General features: G+C 40.1%; 1 long non-coding RNA gene across 1 annotated transcript in view; it reads left to right on the top strand.

Moving 5' to 3' along the window:
* Positions 1-22,156, top strand: part of LOC138760022 (uncharacterized) — a 31,490-nt gene extending 9,334 nt beyond the window's left edge. The window contains exons 2-3 of the long non-coding RNA XR_011355335.1: positions 9,171-9,263; positions 21,985-22,156. This is a non-coding gene — a long non-coding RNA (uncharacterized lncRNA). The remainder of the gene's footprint in view (positions 1-9,170; positions 9,264-21,984) is intronic.
* The last annotated feature ends 382 nt before the right edge of the window (positions 22,157-22,538 follow it).

Genomic DNA, 22,538 nt, shown 5'->3' with positions numbered 1-22,538 from the left:
AAACCCGCAGAAGCCAGGCCGCCAAAGTTTCTCCTGTCTTTTGCCTAAAATGATCTCCAATGGCGGCCAGCTCTTTTATAGTGAAGTCATGTATTGTTGTTGACTGTTCCCGACCCCTGTTCCCACTCTGGCACATAGGGCCCTATACCCAATGGACGGGAGGCTGCTGAGACCATCCCGTTGAGGGGGGAGCACACCGAGCATAAGCAGGGGCTTGGGAGCCTTCCCCTGGGTCCGCTTGGGAGATCGGGGCACCTGTCCCTTCAGTTTTTACACTTACACCATCCCCCCTTTCACCTTCATCTGCTTGGAAAGTCCGCTGCTTTACAGGGCGGGCTTGAACAGCGGAGGGAGAGGGGAGTATGCCAAGCACATGCCGGGGGATATCTGCATTATTACCATTATCATCATACCAGATATTCCCGTCCCAATCATCAATTACATCAGGATCGTTGCCATTCCTTATCATGGCACGAATATGATGTGGATCAGGTTCTATCCCTTGCTTTTCCTTATTCGCACAGAGCTGCTGCCGGAGTTTAATATTATGGCAAATTGTTTGAACATGCTTATCCTCCCATTCTTTGGCTCAATCCTGACTGGTGCTAACAATTTCGCTCTTCATCGAGCAGCGCTGTCGCATAGTCTCTACTTCCTCCTCTAGTTGTTTTCTCTTATGTTCAGACTTCACTTGCTGCTGAACTAATTCAACTTCACGCTGAACGGAGTGGCGTAAGGCTGTGGCCAGCAGCCAAAAACCATCCGTCAGCGTTCCCCATTTTTTTTTGAAATTTACTTTCTCGAAGGAGAGTGGCAACCCACTCTCCCAGAGGCACACTTCAGGGTTCTAACCTTTCATCCCTACTGATGGGTGGTCCCAACAAAGACAGGGCATTAGCCAGCATGCCAAACCCATCATTTTTGGAAGTCCATCCTGGAATCAAAAACTGCTCAGGGCTCACCTCTTTCTTTCGGCGGAACATCTTGAGACCAATCCTGCTCGCAGCGCCAATTGTCTTGGGTAAACTTGTACCTCTCACTTTGTTCATTTTAGATTGGTCACAGTGTTTGAGCTACTGAAAGAAAATAGAGACACACCGAGAGCAGTTCAGTCTACACAAATGTTTATTACAAATATAAAGCAGGTTTCAAACTACAATATGCAAGCCTGCCTAATCATTCTTAATAACGCCTGGACTGGTCCCAACTGCCGAATCGAGGCAATGATGGGACACTTGTAGTAGGCTGCCGGGGCACCGGTAGCAGCTCCTTCACCTCCCCCGACCGGGACGTTGCTCAGACTCTAGCTGTTATTCCTTCTTGACAAGGGATGTTCCCATCCGTCGGAGAGTCTGAACTTCAGCAGCAAGACTACAGACTTTTATACCCCAAAAACAATTAATCATGCACCCACTCCCTCTAACATTTGTCAGTCAAAATCAAAGCTGAGCATACTATTCTACAATTTAGAAGATTAATTATTATGGAACCAGGATGCTATGATATCCTGGTTTATCTCGTAGATACAAAGACTTATTGAAACATCTAAGGCTTTAGCAATACCATGCTATCCTGCATTTAGGAAAGAACAATTAGTCATGCGCCTACTCCTTCTAACATTTGTCAGTCAAAATCAAAGCTGAGCATACTATTCTACAATTTAGAAGATTGATTATTATGGAACCAGGATGCTATGATTTCCTGGTTTATCTCGTAGATACAAGGACTCATTAAAACTTCTTGAGCAAGACAGGTCGTGACCAATACATCAATTTCAGTGTCGTATTTGACAACTGCCTTCCCTGGGCCTCACAGTGGAATTCCATTTCAAAGTGTATCTTCAGATAAATCCCCATGGCTGAGTTTAATTACATCTGCTAATTCTGAAAGTAAGGTGTCCTGAGTGTGGCCCCAGTGTTGTCAGTTTCACATAAGCAAGGAAGCATCTGAGCACATGGGTTTAACCCTCCATTACAGGCGCTATTTGCCTTGGCGAGTCTGTTGTCTATCTCGTTGTCGATCCTTGCATCCGATGAAATGGTGCAGCTGAGATAGGTAAACTGGTTGACCGTTTTGAGTTTTGTGTGCCCGATGGAGATGTGAAGGGGTGGGTAGTCATGGTGGGGAGCTGGCTGATGGAGGACCTCAGTTTTCTTCAGGCTGACTTCCAGGCCAAACATTTTGGCAGTTTCCGCAAAACAGGACGTCAAGCGCTGAAGAGCTGGCTCTGAATATATATAAGCGCATATCTATAACCGCATTCAGACCATTACACCACAGTAAACAGATCAATCAGCACCTCCCGTCTTTTTTATTCTAGCACGTCCCACTCATCTGGGCATAGTACATATCCCTACATGCCCATCTCGCCCATGATTATTTCCAAGAAATTTCTAAAATATTAAATTGATCCCGATATCACCACTTCAATTGGCAACTCGCCCTATCTCCCCACCAATCCCCATGTGAAGAAATTCCTAAGAATATCCCCATTAAACTCTCCCCTTTCATTCTCAACCCATGTCCTCTGGTTTGTAGCTGACGATATCTCAGTGGTAAATCCCTCCTTTTATTTAATGTATATATTCCCAGCATAATTTTTGATACTCAGCTGGTCCAACAATGTAATTTAAATAGAAAGATACATAACCAACATTTCGTACCTGAGCCCTGCATCGAGGAATGAAGGTACGCAAAGCCCCTAAATTTGCCGCATTATAGTTTATTACATCTTTATCTTAACATCCCAACTCCTACACTTAAAACATTGATTTATGAAGTCCAAAGTGCCAAAGGTCATCTTTTCGGCTATAATTAATACAAAGCATTAAGAAATAAAATATAAGCATTACACAACCTTAAATGCTAAAAAATAAAATTTATTATGACAAAATTTATAAACTTTGACTTAGGGTGAATAACTTAACCAAGGGAAAACAGGTGTGGCGTGAATGACAATGACTTCAGATATTAAATTTTAAATAAGTACGCATTTAAAACAAAGCAAACCATAAAAAATCCAATTCTGCAGTGGTGGAGAGTTTCCGGCGGATATATTACCAATCACAAAACTCAGCAGGTCGTTAACCATCATAAATATCAAAAGAAACATCTTAATTCATTGAATATTCCACTTTCATTCAATGGCATGCATCCACCCATGCACGCACACCCAACACCCCCCCACCCCCACACACACACACAAGCTCGCACGCACGTACACATATATCACACTTTGGTACTCGCACACACATACAGACAGAAACACATACACCCTCACGTGTAACTGTTTCAATTTTTCGTTCCCATGCACAAAATCAATATCAACTGACAAAATCTCATTGTTCATTTTTTCTCAAAGCCACCTCGTTTCACATCGTTGTGAAATTATACATTACATTTTCTGTTCTGATTCTCTGCCCAGTCGTCTGTCATCGTCCATTTTCAGTTCCCTCCTTCGAGGAAATTGTCATAATTTGTACTTTCTTATAGATTTCATGAGTCTTTTGATCTAATAGAGAAATCAAAGAATTGTACAGAATGTAGACAGGCAATTCGCTCTAGACTGTGTATGCGGTCAAAACTGCTAACTATTCTGATCACACATATCCATGTTAATTCCATCGTGCACTCTGCCTTGCTCAATTAATCTATTGAGCTCTCAACTTCATTACGTCAAAAGTATGAATATTTCAGTGTTCCGCCATGTCTAAAAAAACAATTGTAAAATATTCCCACAGATTTACCCAAATTGAATCTTGCATTAATGAACCAGGAATTCCAAAGGCAGCAATGACAGCATAGAGTTTGAGGTAGATATCCCACGTTAACTTTTAGTAGATCTCCAAGATGTGAATGAATTTGATTGTTTTTGTCTTTTACTGAGCTAGAGTTTAAGAGGTATAACAAACTATGCCTAGTGGGAAATATACAGGGGACGATGGATTTAAAATTGAGCTTTACAAAAGAATTCTATGATTTATTACTTCCTATGTTTATGGATGTGTTGAAGCCAACTACGGAAATGGGTTTATTCCTGGAGTCTTTCTCCAGGGTGTTAATTCATTTATTCCAAAGAAAGACAGAGATCCACTAAAAATGTCCTCATATAGAACGATTCCTTTACTACAAATTTGTAGCTATGGAATTAGCTGATAGACTTGCTAAATATTTACCACAATTGGCACGTGTAGATCAAGCGGGTTTTATTAAGAATCGATACTAAACCGATAATATTGTTAAATTGATTACAATAATTGATGCCTCAAGAAAGCAACTCAACCAAACAATGATAGTAGCATTCGACGCTGAAAAGTATTTTCATCGTGTTGAGTGGAATTATTTATTTAAAGTGTAAGAAACATTTAAATTTGGACAACGCTTTATTTTTGGTTGAAGACTTTATATAAAAATTCTGCTTGGGTGGTGACAAATGGACAGTTGTCATTGGTATTTACTTTGCTCGATCAACAATTCAGGGCTGCCATTGTCACCGGCCTAATTTGCATTGGTTATAGAATTATTGGCCCAAGTTATTAGACAGGATATTAATATTAAGGTAGGAGTAAATACACACAGGCCGATTCCAGGGCGCACCACTCCAAAACTGTGGACAGTGGTCGTACATCTCCAGACATGGTTTGACCTAAAAGGGGAGGCAGGCCTCTTCAGCCCAGTTAAGCAACTTGCATAGGAGAAGGACTCTCCAATATAAAACCTACGACCCAAGGACCTCTCTGCCACATCCCAGCTTGCTTGGCCATGGCACATGAACCATGGGTGTAAAGGGTGGGGACAGTACTGCGCACACTGCACTCCACCTAAAAGCTTCTTTGTGCAGGCCCGAGGACATGTCCACGTCCTCCCCCTCAAAAGATGCACACTAACTCAAGCTAATATGCTGGAACATCAGAACCATGCTAGACAAGGCTGACAGCCACCGACCTGAACATCAGTCTGCCCTCATCGCACATGAACTCCTCAGACTGTACATCAACATAGCCACTCTCAGCGAAGTCCTCCTTGCAGATGTAGGCAGGCTCCAAGAACATTGCACGGGCTACACCCTCTACTGGTCTGGAAAGTCTCAGGCTGAACGACACCTATCTGGTGTTGGCTTCATGGTCAAGAACTCCATTGCCTCCAAACTCGAAAACCTCCTGACAGGCAACCCTGATGGATTATGTCCATGCGACTCCCCCTTCAAAACATGCGATGCATCACTCTCCTCAGTGTCTATGCTCCAACCCTTCAGGCGGAACCAGCAGAAAAGGACAAGTTCTACACTGATCTGTGCAACCTCATGCAATGCACCCCTACAGCCGACAAGGTTGTCATCCTTGGTGACTTCAATGCTTGCATTGGCAAAGACTCAGAAACCTGGCCAGGAATCCTTGGCAAGCATGGTGTCAGCAAGTGCAATTACAACGGGCGCCTCATGTTGGAGCTCTGTGCAGAACAGCGGCTTGTCATTACTAACACCGTTTTCCACCAGAGAGACAGCCTGAAGACTACCTGGATGCATCCCCTATCCAAACACTGCCACCTCCTGGAATACGTTCTGGTGCTAGGAAGAGACAAACGAGATGTGCTCCACACCAGGGTCATGCCCAGCACGGAATGCCACACTGACCACCGTCTTGTTCGCTGCAAGCTCAACCTTCACTTCAAGCCAAAGTTCAAGAACAGTGGAGCCCCCAGAAAGAGGTTCAATGTTGGAAACTTGCAGTCAGACGAAGTGAGAGGAAACTTCCAGGCAAACCTCCAAGCAAAGCTCGAGGATGCAAACTGCCTCACGGACATGTCTCCTGAAACCCTCTGGGATCAGATGAAAATTGCCATACTGCATTCCACTGAAGAGGTACTGGGCTTCTCCTCCAGGAAAATCAAGGACAGGTTTGACAAAAACAACCAGGAAATCCAGGAGCTGCTGGCAAAGAAGCGATCTGCCCACCAGGCTCACCTTGCAAAGCCTTCCTGGCCAGAGGAAAAAATTAGCCTTCTGTCTCGCATGCACCCATCTTCAGCACAAACTCTGGGAGATCCTAAATGAGTGGTGGACTAGCCTCGCCAAACGAACTCTGCTTAGCGCTGACATTGGCGTCTTCAGAGGTTTTTATGAGACACTAAAGGCTATGTACAGCCCCTCACCCCAAGTCCAAAGCCCTCTGTGCAGCTCAGATGGCGAAGCCCTCCTCAGCAACAAGATCTCCACCCTCAATCGATGGTCAGAAAACTTCCAATCTCTTTTCAGTGCCAACTCCTCAGTCCAAGAATCCGCCCTGCTCCAGCTCCTTCAACAGCCCTTGAGTCAAGAGCTGGATGAGGTCCTTACCCGAGAAGAGACATATAAGGCAATTGAACAACTGAAAAGTGGCAAAGCAGCAGGTATGGATGGAATATCCCCCAGAGGTCTGGAAGGCTCGTGGCAAACCTCTGGATGCCAAATTGCATGAGTTTTTCATGCTCTGCTGGGACCAAGGAAAGCTGCCTCAGGACCTTCGTGATGCCATCATCATCACCCTGTACAAAAACAAAGGCGAGTAATCAGACTGCTCAAACTACAGAGGAATCACGCTGCTCTCCATTGCAGGCAAAATATTCGCACGGATTCTCCTTAATAGACTACTACCTAGTGTCACCGAAAATGTCTTCCCAGAAACACAGTGTGGCTTTCGCACAAAAAGAGGAACTACTGACATGGTCTTTGCCCTCAGACAGCTCCAAGAAAAGTGCAGAGAATAAAACAAAGGACTCTATATCACCTTTGTTGACCTTACCAAAGCCTTCGACACCATTAGCAGGAAGGGCTTTGACAAATACTAGAGTGCCTCGGATCCCCCCCCCCCACCTCCAAGTTCTTCAACATGGTTATCCAACTGCACGAAAACCAACAAGGTCTGGTCAGATACAGCAATGAGCTCTCCGAACCATTCTTCATTGACAACGGCATGAAGCAAGGCTGCATCCTCGCACCAACCCTTTTTACTATCTTCTTCAGCATGATGCTGAAACAAGCCATGAAAGACCTCAACAATGAAGATGCTGTTTACATCCGGTACTGCACGGATGGCAGTCTCTTCAATCTGAGGCGCCTGCAAGCTCATACCAAGACACAAGAGCAAATTATCTGTGAACTACTCTTTGCAGATCATGCCGCTTTAGTTGCTCATTCAGAACCAGCTCTCCAGCGTATGACGTCCTGTTTGGCGGAAACTGCCAAAATGTTTGTCCTGGAAGTCAGCCTGAAGAAAATTGAGGTCCTCCATCAGCCAGCTCCTCACCATGCCTAGTAGACCCCCACATCTCCATCGGGCACACAAAACTCAAAACGGTCAACCAGTTTACCTACCTCAGCTTCCCCATTTCATCTGATGCAAAGATCAACAAAGAGATAGACATTAGACTCGCCAAGGCAAACAGCGCCTTCATAAGACTACACAAAAGAGTCTGGAAAAACAACAACCTGAAGAAACACACAAAGATCACTTGTCATATCCACGCTCCTGTTCGGCTCTGAATCATGGGTCCTCTACCGGCATCACCTACGACTCCTAGAATGCTTCCATCAGCGCTGTCTCCACTCCATCCTCAACATTCATTGGATTGACTTCATCACCAACATCGAAGTACTCGAGCTGGCAGAGTCTGCAAGCATCGAATCCACGCTGCAGTTCATCCAACTGTGCTGGGTGTGTCACGTCTCCAGAATGGAGGACCATCGCCTTCACAAGATCGTGTTATATGGCGAGCTCTCCACTGGCCACCAAGACAGAGGTGCACCAAAGAAGAGGTAAAAAGACTGCTTAAAAAATCTCTTGGTGCCTGCCACATTGACCACCGCCAGTGGGCTGATATCGCCTACAAACATGCATCTTGGTGCCTGACAGTTCAGCGGGCAGCAACCTCCTTTGAAGAAGACCGCAGAGGGAACCTCACTGACAAAAGACAAAGGATGAAAAACCCAACACCCAAACCCAACCAACCAATTTTCCCTTGCAACCGCTGCAACCATGCCTGCCTGTCCTGCATTGGACTTGCCAGTCACCAACGAGTCTGCAGCAGACATGGACATACCCCTCCATAAATCTTTGTCCGCGAAGCCATGCCAAAGAAAGAAGAATATTAAGGGACTTAATGTTATTGAGGATGAGTATAAACTTAACTTGATTGCTGATGATATGTTAATATATTTAACACATCCTCGAAACTCCCTGGTGCAACTTCATAATCTTTTGAAATAATAAGAAGAATTTGCCAGTTATAAATTTCACTGGCATAAGATTGAGATATTAACAATTTCTGATGAGGATTATTCCGATTGTAAACAGATTATGAATTTTAGATGATCTAATAAAATTAAATATTTAGGTGTAATAGTGATTATTGACTATCAACATTTATATAAATTTAATTACATACCTCTATTAAATAAGATTAAGTTTGATTTGAATAAATGAAAGGAATTGCCTCAACTATAATAGGAAGAGGACATTACTTTAACATAAATATATTTCCTCCGATTCAATATATTTTCCAATCTATTCCTTGTTCAATATCACATATTATTTTCAAGAATTAAATGCAGCAGTACGATGATTCTTAAGGAATAGGAAATTATCAAGTGTCTCTTAACAAACATTGACATGGTGATATGAGTTAGGAAGACTTCAATTACCAGATTTTCAGAATTATTAAGAAGCAGCACAATTAAAATTCATTAATAGGATATTTGATATTGATCATCCTCCCATATGGGCTAATATTGATTTCGCACAGATTTCTGAATTTAATGTACATCAAATGGAATCCATATTATTTACAAAAGTATAAGTTGGCAGTGCTGAGATATTTGATGGATGTCTGGTATAAAAGAGATAAAAATATAGCATGCAAAAATAAATTTTCAGCTAAGATTCCATTATATCAGAATACAAAAATCCCTTTCTCAGTGAATAATCATATATGAAAGCTTGGGAATTGAAGGGCATTAAATTGGAAGAGGATTTTTTTATGCAGTTGTGTTTCTTTCTTTTGCTCGATTTGGAGAAAAATTTGGGATGTTACAAAATTCTTTATTCGCCTATTATCAAGTACATGCGTTATTAAATGTAAAACCTTGGATAGAATTTGGTTTTACCCGGTCTAACTAAACTAATTTGTGATTTTAGAGGGGAAAAAGCGTTTATTTCTGAGATGCATGCAGGCTTTGACTGGGGCCTGTTCAAACACTCGTGGGATGAGAGGAAGGAAGAAGTGAGCAGGTAAGAGATATTTTTCTCAGGGCATTTAGTGGACTAGGTTTAATAAAAAAATGTTTATTGGCCAATAGGTCAATTGTTTCGTGGGCCAATAAATAAGAGCGGAGGCACAGGGAGCTGCTAGCTAGAGCGTGGCCCAGGCAAGTCCGTGGTGCAGAGAAGCAGTGAGACTTGCAGGCTTTGGCATATCAGGCTTCGTCGAAAGAAAGCTAGTAGAAAGGTGAGCTTTCTTATTTTCACTTCATCGATCAGTTTTCCATTGAAGATCTGAGACATTCCTATTGTTTTAGTATTTGGTTCAAGATGCCAGATGTGGGTACCATGGAGGAGCCCCTCGCTCCCAAGTGGTCATAACTTTGCCAAGTGCAACGAGGTAAAGTTTCTAAGAAACCAGGGTTCTGATCTGCAGTTACATCTTGAGTAACGATTGCTCATCAGGTAAAGTGACAGACAACTGAGAGGACCTTTACCTCCCCAGAGTGCATGCATGCAATGGGTGTAGAGGGACACAAATGTTATAAGATAAAATTAACGTACTGAAGTTTCAACGTGATGATCTGAGGCTTAATTAGGGAAAGTCAGGAAGTTATCGACTTGCCTTCCAAGCAGGTGATTATCCCCAGTCTGTGGGAGTCAGGTAAATTGACTACTGTCAAAGGTGGGAGGAAGGTTTCTCAGTCAGTGGAGAAAACTCCAGTAGCTACTCCTTTTAGCAAGAAATATATTGTTTTGGATGATGTTGAGGAAGATGGCCAGTTGGAGATTGGGTCAAGGGAGCCAGCGGTGCGGAATGGAAGGAAGAGGGACAAGGTGGTCATTTGGGACTCCATCATCAGTGGAACAGACAGAAGTTTCTGCGCATCCGACAAGTATTCTTACATGGTATGTTGCCTTCCAGGAGCCAGACTGCGTGATATCTCAGACAGGGTTCATGGTCTTCTGAGAGAAATGTCTTAGCATGCGGATTTCCTGGTACACGTGGAGTGCAATGACATTGACAAATTAAGAGAGAAGATCATGAAGAAGGAGTAATGATAGCTAGGATGGAGATTAAAATGCATGACATCCAGGGTCATAATCCCAATGTTGTTACCTGTGCTGCATGCAGGAAGGGGCAAGAATGAAATAAAAGTAGTAAGTTAAATGTATGGCTGGAAGAATAGTGCAGTGTGCAAATTTTCAGGTTCAAGCATTATTCGGATCTCTTGTTGAAGAGACATGACCTTGACAGAAAGGATGGGTTGCACCTAAATCCAAAGGGGAAAATATGCCTGTAAAAAGGTTTAATAATGCTGTTGGATATGTTTTAAACTGAATCGGCAGGGGGAGGGGAACCATACTGATAGGGAAATGGATAGGAAGGAGAATATAGGGGCAGTCCCAATAGACTGTGTACCCTCAAAGCCGGAGGGTACAAAGATGGATAGTAGAATTTCAGAGACGTGTCAGGTAGCAAATTGAAGAGATTAGGGTGGTACAGTTTCAAGCTATTGTATATGAATGCCCGGAGTAGAAGAAATAAATGGATGAGCTGGAGGTCAAAATGGACATCGAAGGTTGTGATGTTATCAGAGTTACGGAGACAAGGCTGCAGAAGAGACGGGATTGGGTAATTAATATTCCTGGATATATGTCTTATCGAAAATACAGAAAAATAGCTAGAGGAGGTGGGTTGCTCTATCAGGCGATAGAAAGGAAAGACATTGAATAAGGTGGAGTAGGGTCAGTTTGGATAGAGATGAAAAATTGCAAAGGCAAAAGAACCATAATGGTGATTATATACAGATCTCCGAACAGTGGCTCATATGTGGGAATCAGCATAAATAAAGATTTAAAATCGACATTTCACAGTGGTAGTGACACAATAGCTATGGGTGACTTCACCTTACAGGTGGACTGGGAAAATAAAGTCGGTGTTGGAAAACTAGAATATGAGTTCATTTAATATCTCCGAGATGCATTCTTGGAACAGCTTGTGATGGAACCTACCAGGGGGAATTCAATTCTGGACTTGATTCCGTGTAATGACGTGCAATTAATAAGGGACCTCGAGGTAGGGGTGCCATCAGGTAATAGAGACCATAATATGATTACTTCCAATCTACTAATTGAAATGGAGACGAAAAGAAATCAGAAACATTAATGCTGCATCTCAATAAAGGTGACTATACATCTAGGAGCTAGCCAAAATAAAACGGAAAGACATTCTGGATGGGAGGACAACTGGGCAAAAATAGAAGGTATTTCTGGACATTTTTTCACAGGATTCAGTATATATTCATCGCAGAGAGGTGGAAAGGCTCTACAAAGAGCAAATGGAAGCTGTGGCTGACAAAGGAGATCAAGTTTAAAATAAATAAGTCTAAGTTGGCAAAGAGGAGTGGGAGGTCAAACGATTGGGACGCCTTTTGATATTACAGAGAGAAACTAAGAAAGTAATTTGGTAGGAGACAATGAAGGACAAGAGTAAATTGGTAAGTAATATAAAGTGGGATAGCAAAAGCTTCTAAAGATATGTTAAAAGGAAGAAATTGGTTAGGGACAAATTGGGCCCTTGTGAAAAGAGAAAGGTGAAATTATCAATGGGAATTTGGAAATATCTGAGGTATTTATCAAATACTTTGCATCTGTTTTCACCGTGGAGATTATATGTTATGATCAGTTAAGAGGTAAGGGTCAAGGAGTATCTCGAGACTTGGCGAAACTAGCAAAGTAAACAGAGAATTTGATGGATATTCAGATCCAAAAGCAGGTGGTTGTGAGGAAATTGTTAGAAATGAGGCCTGATAAATCCTTTGAGCCTGATGGGCTGCATCCCAGAGTCCTTTGAGAGATTACTCTAGAAATTGTGGAAGCACCAGTTGACATTTTCCAAAGTTCCTGCAGACTGTAGTGTAGCTGATGTTTTACGACTTTTTAAGAAGGGAGGGGGAGAGAATATGGGAAATTATAGACCAGTCAACCTGATGTCGGTGGTGGGGAAGATAGTGGAATCCATCATAAAAGGAGAAATATCAAAAGACTTATGAAGGAATACTAGTATAGGTGCTAGTAAGCATGGGTTCCTTAAAGGAAATTCTTGCTTGACTAATCTCCTGGGATTATTCGAGGATGTAAAAAACAGGGTGGACTCAGAAGAGCCAGTGGATGTTGGGTGACTCAACTTTCTGAAAGCCTTCGCTAAAATCCCACACAGGAGGCTTGTTTGCAAAATCAAGGAGCATGGTATCAGGGGTGCGGTGCTGTAATATGTACATAATTTGTTGAGAAATTTGAAACAAAGAGTTGGGATAAACAGGTCATTTCTGGATGGCAGAATGTGATGAGTTGTGTCCCGGAGGGGTTGGTGTTGGACCCTCAGTTGTTTATCATGTATGTGAATGATTTGGATGAGGGGATTAATAACTACATATGCAAATTCTCAGATGACACTTAACTGGGTGGAAGTGTAAAGAGCGAGGAGGATGCCAGAAAATTACAAAGGGATTTGGACAGGTTTGGGGATTCGATGGAGAGATGGCAGATCAAGTATAATGTGAGCAAATGCGAGGTTGCCCATTTTGGAGGCAGTAACAAGAGAGCAGAATATTATTTAAATGGTGTTAAACTAGAGAGTAGGTTAATACAAATAGATCTGGGCGTACCTGTTCACCAGTCATTGAAAATTAGTGTGGAGGTTCAACAAGCGGTGAAGAATGCAAATGGTATGTTGACTTTCATGAAGATGGGATTGGAGCATAGCAGTAGAGAAGCCCTCCTGCAGTTGTACAGGGCCCTGATGAGAACTCACCTGGAGATTTGCATCCCATTCTTGTTTCTATATTTAAAAATTAACATATTAGCTATAGCGGGAGTGTAGCACAGGTTTACATTGTTAGTTTCTGGGATGGCAGAATTTTCATATGTGGATAGATTAGAAATACTTGGATTATATGCGACGGAGTTTAGAAGGATGAGGGGAGACATGATTGAAGTGTTTAGATTTATTAAAGGGCTTGACAGAGTGAAATCAGAGTACAACTTCCCAATGATGGGTGAGTCTAGGACTAGAGGGCATAGTTTAAGAATACACAGAAGGCCATTTAACACAGAAATGAGAAGTTTTGTGGGTCTGTGGAATACATTTTCCCAGAAGGTAGTGGGGGTGTGTATGTTGGATAGATGCAACAGAGACTTGGATAAGTCTCTTGTGGGCAGGCGAGTTAAGGGTTATGGGGATAAGCTGGGATTGGTTATTTGAATGGAAAGATCAGCCATGGTCCAATAAACGATGGTGCTCGCACGAAGGGCCAGTTGGTCTACTCCAGCACCTATTGTCTATTGTCCATTGTAAGAGAAGATTAAACTAGACTTGTATAAATCTAAGTGTAAGTGAGAGAAGGATCTATAAATTTTAATATAAGACTATGTGTACAGTTAGTGAAATGAAATTAATTAATGTCAGTTATAAAAAGGTCCCTATATATTTTTACGTCGAAAACACATATTTAGATAATTAGAATTAGGTCCATTAAATTTATGTGGAGTGTAATATAATTGATGAAGGAAATTATATTGAACCATTTAATATCTAGCATTAACTGTATTTGCCACACTCTCTTGGCACAATTTTGAGCATATTGCCTCCTGAATGTGGATATTTTTTTATCTTACTCCCATTGCAATTTTGATTTATATAAATCATTTTTCTTTTAGTTTCTTTCAATTTTATATACATATTTTGAGTTTTGTGTGCCCGATGGAGATGTGGGGGGGCTGGTAGTCATGGTGGGGAGCTGGCTGATGGAGGACCTCAGTTTTCTTCAGGCTGACTTCCAGGCCAAACATTTTGGCAGTTTCCGCAAAGCAGGAGATAGGTCAACCAGTTTACCTATCTCGGCTGCACCATTTCATCAGATGCAAGGATCGACAATGAGATAGACAACAGACTCGCCAAGGCAAATAGCGCCTTTGGAAGACTACACAAAAGAGTCTGGAAAAACAAGCAACTGAAAAACCTCACAAAGATAAGCGTATAGAGAGCCGTTGTCATACCCACACTCCTGTTCGGCTCCGAATCATGGGTCCTCTACCGGCACCACCTGCGGCTCCTAGAATGCTTCCACCAGCGTTGTCTCCGCTCCATCCTCAACATCCATTGGAGCGCTTACACCCCTAACGTCGAAGTACTCGAGATGGCAGAGGTCGACAGCATCGAGTCCACGCTGCTGAAGATCCAGCTGCGCTGGATGGGTCACGTCTCCAGAATGGAGGACCATCGCCTTCCCAAGATCGTGTTATATGGCGAGCTCTCCACTGGCCACCGTGACAGAGGTGCACCAAAGAAAAGGTACAAGGACTGCCTAAAGAAATCTCTTGGTGCCTGCCACATTGACCACCGCCAGTGGGCTGATAACGCCTCAAACCGTGCATCTTGGCACCTCACAGTTTGGCAGGCAGCAACCTCCTTTGAAGAAGATCGCAGAGCCCACCTCACTGACAAAAGGCAAAGGAGGAAAAACCCAACACCCAACCCCAACCAACCAATTTTCCCTTGCAACCGCTGCAATCGTGTCTGCCTGTCCCGCATCGGACTTGTCAGCCACAAACGAGCCTGCAGCTGACGTGGACTTTTTACCCCCTCCATAAATCTTCGTCCGCGAAGCCAAGCCAAAGAATATACATATTTGTAATACATTTATTGATAATAATAATTATTATACCTACTGCTTGACTTTGTTCTGGAAGACACAAACCTGTTCATAATTTATTTTTAAAATATGATTTTAATTGACAATATGCAAAAATTTTATTATTTTGTACATTATATTTATATTTAATTTCTAATGTTAAAAAATACAAAAGAACAATATTTTATCATCTATATTCCTTAACTATACCAATTAAAATATAAAGAATTATTCAAATTGAAAGGAATTTTGACTTTGTTTAAGAACATGCTAGATAGTTAATAGATTTTTATCTTCCCTCTATGAATCCCATTCCATATTTTCATTATATGTTTAAAAATTGGTACATCCATATTTCGTTTAAACAGTTCACTATTCCATTTATATAAAATTTGTTCTCGGATAGTTTTTCCAATTTTGTTCATTTCAATCTGCAACCAATGTATTTTCTCACCCATTTGATAAAAGGAGGACAAAACTCTTAAATGATATCCTTTATAATTATATTTAAAATTCGGTCATTTGTCCCTCCCTTATCAAATTTCCATGTTAACCTTTCAAAAACAATTCTTGACATTTTACCTTTCCAAATAAATTCTCTTATAATTTTATTCGAACTCTGAAAAAAAATGTTTCTGGCCCATGAATGTGTAATGAGTGAAATAAATATTAAATTCTTGAAAATGTATTTTCCTTAATACAATTCGCACGTCCTATTAACGTTATTGATAAATCTTTCCAACTTCTTAGATCTTCTATTTTTTAATAGACGTGAATAATATAACTTCAGTAAGTTATTCATATTTCTATCAATTTTCATTCTGAAATATTTCATTGCTGCTTTTTGCCACTTCAATTTTGTCAATCAATTACATTGTGAATAATCAATATTAACCATAGGCTTCTCATCACTTTTATCAACATTAACTTTATAACCCGATTCGAATCCATATTCAATTTATCTCGTATTCTACTAATTTAACAATATCACTGGATTTGTTAAACATACTATAACATCATCCGCAAACAAGCTAATTTTGTGCTCTTTATTCCCGATCACATACCCCTTAATTTCTTTGTAACTTTTAATTATTTTTTGAACAAATGAAATTAAACAATCCGTTTCCCAGCAGGGAAACAATTCCGCTGAAAGAGATTGGACGTGGTGCAGACGACGATCTTCTTTATCTTAAACTTACCCGTTTTAATACAACCTGTTTTTTTAGTGATTCTTCAGTTTATCTCAAGGGTAGTTGATGACACCCGTAGTTCTGCGATGTGTATTTGTAAAATACATATAATTTTATTTATATGGTATTTGGGCATTGGGTGGGGTTGGGGGTAAGAAGGGGAAAAACTGACTGTGCGTTATATAAAAGTTTGGAAATAAACTATTTTTTGTCTTACTGAGTCTTGGAAAATAAAAAAAAATATTCAAAAAAATAGGGAGTGCAGAACGCTGCTCAACATATTCTGGATGTGGCTTCTTATAATATCTGTGGGGTGAGAGCGAATTCTGCCAGTGGTTGCATTTCCCGGATCCCGTAAACGGTCTAGTCGGGGTATATCGCGTGCTTTACCTGAATGAGTGCCAAATGCATCAAACATCCGGTCTCGGCTCACTGGTTGGTGTACCTGAAAATGCGAGGATATTTCAGTTCTGATGGTTACCCAGCGTGTGCAGATAATGTTGACACCTCCGTTTGGCTTTATGGATAAACTGAAGGAGGAAGATAACTGGATATTTCATCTGATCTCGTACCCTGGACTGAGTCGCCATGTTAACAAAGGTTTTAGTGCAGCAATTGACATTTATCAATAAATATGCAACGTTTTTTTAAAACAAGAAAAAAATCAATGAATTCGAACCCGCTTCCAGTCGATTGATAATAGAAGAAGTCCACGATATTGGTCATCCAAAGGAGTATCAGGCTGCAGGAAAGTACGAGTACTAAAATCACAGACCTGGTCCTACTCTCCATCTCTGGTCAGGGCGTTCTGTCCCTTTACTTTGACCTGTCAGCCCCTGGCGTACTCGACTGGCGACTAAAATGTGTCGGACGGTTAGAGAATTACAGAGCAGAATGACAATGTCAGCGGGAGAAGGAGTCCAAACCACATCGAACGAATAAAATCCCACCCATCCTGATTCAGTGATATAGCTTGATTTGATAGCGCACCAACAGGAAACTTTGTCGATAATGTATTCCTTCTCATAATTTAAGTACACGGGTACGTTTTTAAGACAGAGCAGAACGCCAGATGTGGTTAGAACCACAGCAGCAGTTTTCCCAGTGCAATATTTGTTTTTCCACTTCTGGCAACAAATAAAAACAAATTGAACAAAGGTGAACGTGGCGCTAAACCAGACAGGACAGTCGGTGGCGGCGCTTCACAGCACAATGACAGCACTGCAGACAGGAGTGATGTCTAGGAAAGTCCCTGGAATGTAATGATATTTCAGCCGACTCAGAATGCCCTCAGTGATGATGAGGAACATATCCGCCCCGGCCATAGCCACAAGATAGCGAACGGTGCAAGAGGAAAGGCCGCACTTTCTCCGGGTCAGTATCGCAATCGCCAGTAAATTCACTGCAGGAAGGACATAGAATGGCGATTGGGGATTGCGGAATAATTCTTCCAGTGTGTGCACACGATTTCAAATTTATGAGCTCCTAGTGAGATAGTTGGACTCTGGTCGTTTGATATAACATTTTGAAAATATTTCATTCATTAGAAAAATGGGTAATAACCATAATTGCATAATAGAAAATATTGAGAAATTATCATAATCATCGTGGATACCGAGAATACAATCTATAAGAAACTAGATCCTAAAAAAAACGCCTATTTTCCCTCCCCCAAACCACATCCTTCCGATTAACTTAATTCTAACCCACCTATCATCCTAACTAGCAAGAAGAGCTAAGAAATAAATAGACAAGCAGAATAACTCATTCATTAACTATCTAGTAAGGAGATCCAGCGGAATTCTAGACCAACATGAAATTTTGAAATTATATTAATCCAAATATGGGCTTCATATCTTTTAAAATATACAATATTTATCCGTAAATTATGTTATCTTCTCCATTGCTATACAAGACCTCATTTCTGAATACCATCTTTGTACAATATGCTCCATTTGAACTTTCCACGAAACAAGTATACATTTCCTTGCTACAGCCAAAGTTAATTGCAACAATGCCATTTGACATTTATCTAATTTATAAATCAACACAGTTTCACGACTTCCCAAATTTAAAAAAAATCGTTGGATCTATACAAAAACTTTTTCTTAAAATATTTGCAAACACTTTCTTAATCTAGTCCAAAATCCTTAAGATTTTTGCAAGACCAAACTAAATGGAAAAGTGTACATTTTGTTCGTTACATCGAAAACACAACCCTGCAGCACTAAGTTTATATATTTTCAAACGCTATGGATTGAAAAATATTGATATATAAAATTATAATTCACTAATCTATACATTACATTGACTAAATTTGTCATAATTTCTCTATTCATCCTCCACCATTACAAACTGAACTCCCAGATTCTTCTCCCATTTAAGTCTCAATTTATGCAATTCTATCTTAGACATTATATGTTGCAACAATTTATACATTTCTGAAATGAACCCCCTTTTTCCTCCATCTCGGATCAATGCTACAAAAGTCGATTCCTTAGTTAAATCCAGATATATCCCGAAGCAGTCATGAAACATTGAGTTAAATTGATAGTAACAGAAAAGAGTATTAATGTGGATTTGATATATTTTCCTTCAAACTTTCAAATGTTACAAAACAACTCACCTTAAAACAGTCACTTATCGTTCTTTTTACTTTCTAGTCCCAAATTTTAAGGATGTTGCAGTCAATCATAAAGGGTAGACATTTAGTCTCAAACAAAGTGGTATATGTAGACAATCCACCTGGGAGTCCTAGAGTTTTAATAATCTCTTCCTACATATTTATCAAATGAAATAAAACTGGCAATTTATGACTATTAATAATTTTACTATTGCATTCATAAATGAAATGGTCCCTTCGGTGCTGTCTAATTCCCTTCTATTCTATATATAACTAAGTTACGACACTATCTAAATTAAACAATCTATTAATAGATTTCAATTGGAATGCCTAATAATAATTTACAAAAGTTTAAAGTTCCATACCACCTAATTCATATTTTCAAGTTAATGTATGCATGGAAACCCTCGCCAATTATCCCTTTCACAAAACCTTCCTCACCCACACATTTAAATCTTTATAAAATCTCATCGATATCTTACAAGGAATATTCTGAATAAAATTGGAATAAATGAAACATATTCATTTTTATACAATTCATTCTTCCTACTAATGTTAATGACAAATCTTTCCATTTATTGAAATCCTCTTTTATCACAGACAATAATGGTAAGTAGTTCAAATTCACCAATTGATTTATATTTTTATTCACTTTAATACCTAAATATTTAATGCAATTTGACCACTTAAATCCCAACTGGACCTTTACATTCAGAATAATCAGCTTCAGACAATAGCATAAGTTCACTGTTATTCCAATTCACTTTATAACCAGATAACTCCCCTACTGTAACATTCGTTCCTGCAACACCTTCAAAGACTCTTTTCGGTCTGTCAAATATAGCAACATATAATCTGGAAAAAAGTAAATCTTATGCTCTATTACGACTGATGTGATTCACTTTATTTGATCTTTTGTTTTATTAATTATGCTAAATGTTCAATCACCAGTGCAAACAAAACAGATGACTTAGCGCACCCTTGTTTAGTTGATCGCTCCAAATTAAAAGATTCTGATAAACTCCATTAGTCACTCTCACCTTAATTTATTTATACATTGTCTTAATCCAACTAATGAACATTTTTGCGAACTGAAATTTTTCCAATACTTTAAGTAAAGACAACATTATAATCTATCAAAATATTTTTCAGCGTCCAATGGTAAAAACAAAGAGAGGTGGGATTCTTCCCAGGAAACATTTATCAGACCAATCAATTTGACTACATTGTCTGCTGAATATTTACCTTTTAATAAAGCGAGTTTGATCAATATGAATCGAATTCGGTAAGTTATGCACGAACCTATTTGCCAAAAACATAGTCAAAATGTTATATTCAACATTCATTAAAGAGATGTGCCTATCAGACACCGGATTTCACTAGATTTTAAAACTTTTTTTTATAAAGTTCCACCGTAAAGCCATCCACTCCCAGAGATTTACAATTTGGCATTGAATTAAAGGCCGATCTAATTTCTCATTGATATTCGTAAAATATTTATCGTTCGATAAAACTTGAACAGAGAAAGTAATTAAGCTCTAATATTTTACTTCATGTTAATTTCAACCCAGAATAGGAAAGGTCTGCCAATGTTTTAAAAAGAAAAAAAAGAAATTCGGACAGGACATCAGTGGATCAGGCCCACAAATGAACAGTGGGTGTTTCCCATTCGAGGCGCTTTCTTTGGACTGCTTATTTGGACTGCAAAAGAGGGAATTTAAACCGCATTTTAAAAGAAGGATGGAGATGTTAGAAAAGAGGTGACGTAATGAAGAAGGTACAGCATTGCTGAGGTTGGGATGCAGAAGTGTGCGGAGGAAGGAGCGTGAGAGCTTGAAGCCGTAAATGGGAAAATAACAGTCAGTAAAAAGACTGTTCACATTGAAAATGGAGATAACGCTGGAGAAAGGAAATACGTAGGCACTCATAAAAGAACGGCGACGTTATGTCTATTGATGAAAGGATCAACGATGACCTCTCCTTCGAAAATATGATCTTGCTAGCTATCCCACGACAACCGTTCCCAGTGACACAGGTGTTGCAGAGACCCGAGAGGTTCACCCGAGAGGTCAATACGCTCGATTACAGCATTGATTGATTTGTCGCTAGGTCGATGGAAGATATAAAAATAGGGAGAGTGCCGGGTAATGTACAGTAACGTCTGAGTATGAGAGATTTCACTACGTTTGGCGACTCAGAAAAAATTGGAGATGGAATCGAGTGAGCAAATGTGTACCATGACGCACCTTTGCGGAACGAATAAAGGTGTAGTCTATTTCTACAGGTGAATAGATTCAGAAATCGGAGGTGTCAAAGGGAAATGGGAATGGCCGTGCATGGTTCGTGATGGGTTCTCATATTGTCTGGTTCATTACTAGAGGTAGAGAAGATTAAAAAAAGATGATATATTTTGAGCATTGATGAGGCATTGGTCATACGGCAGTTGGATTTACAAGCAGTTCTTATTTCAAGAAATATGCATTGTCATCAAAGAGGGTCCAGCAAACATTCAGCGGACTGATTTGTGGAATGAAAGTGATATCACATGAGAAACATTTGACATATCAGGGATTCTACGGACTATTTTTTAGAAAAGTGAGGGTGAGATTATTGAAACGAGTGGAAGACTGAAGGGAGTGGAATAATTGGACGTGCATCAGATATATCCTTCGTTCTCAGTATTCTGACCTGCAGATACAGAATCAAAACAAAACTGTACTTTTCTCTCTAGATCAGAGATAAGGTGCAATACTCGAGAGAGGGACGGTTCATGGTTCAAAAGGGGAATCAGGGATCATGGGAAATTAGCACATGAAAATGTCACTGAGGCCGAGCGGGTGGCGGAATCCCTTAAATCTGCATTAGTGTCTTGTGGGAGAACGGTCTCCTCTGTAACTGGGACAAGTTATGCCAATGTTCTGGACTTTTCAGAACGAAGTTAAATAATGTTTAAAATAAAAGGTATCGCATTTGCTGCAGCGCTTAACGCCGGAAGGGATATGAGATTAATCCGAGATCGATCCACAAAACTATATTAAAAGTAACAGACAGACACTGGAACAAATTTCCTCCAGGTTTAATACAATCCCACTGTCACACGCTCTTCCTGTCCCATGATGATCGGTGCAGATCATCTACTAACATGATTCTCGACAAATCCACACTGAAATAAATTAACACTGACTGGCGCTGCATTTGACAGAGGATGAAAAACAACGAATGATTTTTTTTCCCTCTCACAGGCAATGTGATGATCCTTCAACCGTAATTCAGAAACGAAAGGTTTATTGAATGAACAACAATCCCTAAGGTACTTCAAACAAAACTGCCATCCTTGAGCTCCTGTGCACCGTGCATTGCGTAATTGCTTAGACTTGTCTGTGAAATACAGATGCACTTCTTTTTCAAACTTTATTTATTGAAAGATTATTGGTATACATATAAAATGCACTTCACAACATATACAAAGATGAATACCCCACCCCCACCCCTTCAGCAAGCTCTCTTAAGGAGAGCCAATACAAATATATTTTAAAAACTAAAAAAAGAATAAAATAAATCAAAGTACCTCTAAATGTAAATATTCCAAATATAATGACCACTTATTAACACATAAAGAATAATTATCATGCAAAACATAAGTAATTTCATCCATAACAATACAAACTTTCATTTCATTATGCCATCGCATTATACTAATCACTGTCTTATCCTTCCATGTACTTGCTATACATTTTCGAGGTATGGACAATGGTAAATATACAAATGGGATTTGAAATTTATCTAACGCCAATCC

Source organism: Narcine bancroftii, chromosome 4 (assembly GCF_036971445.1).
Source record: "Narcine bancroftii isolate sNarBan1 chromosome 4, sNarBan1.hap1, whole genome shotgun sequence".
Classification (NCBI taxonomy): domain Eukaryota; kingdom Metazoa; phylum Chordata; class Chondrichthyes; order Torpediniformes; family Narcinidae; genus Narcine; species Narcine bancroftii.
The sequence above is the reverse complement of the archived record's forward strand: the minus strand, read 5'-3'. Positions and strand labels throughout refer to the sequence as shown.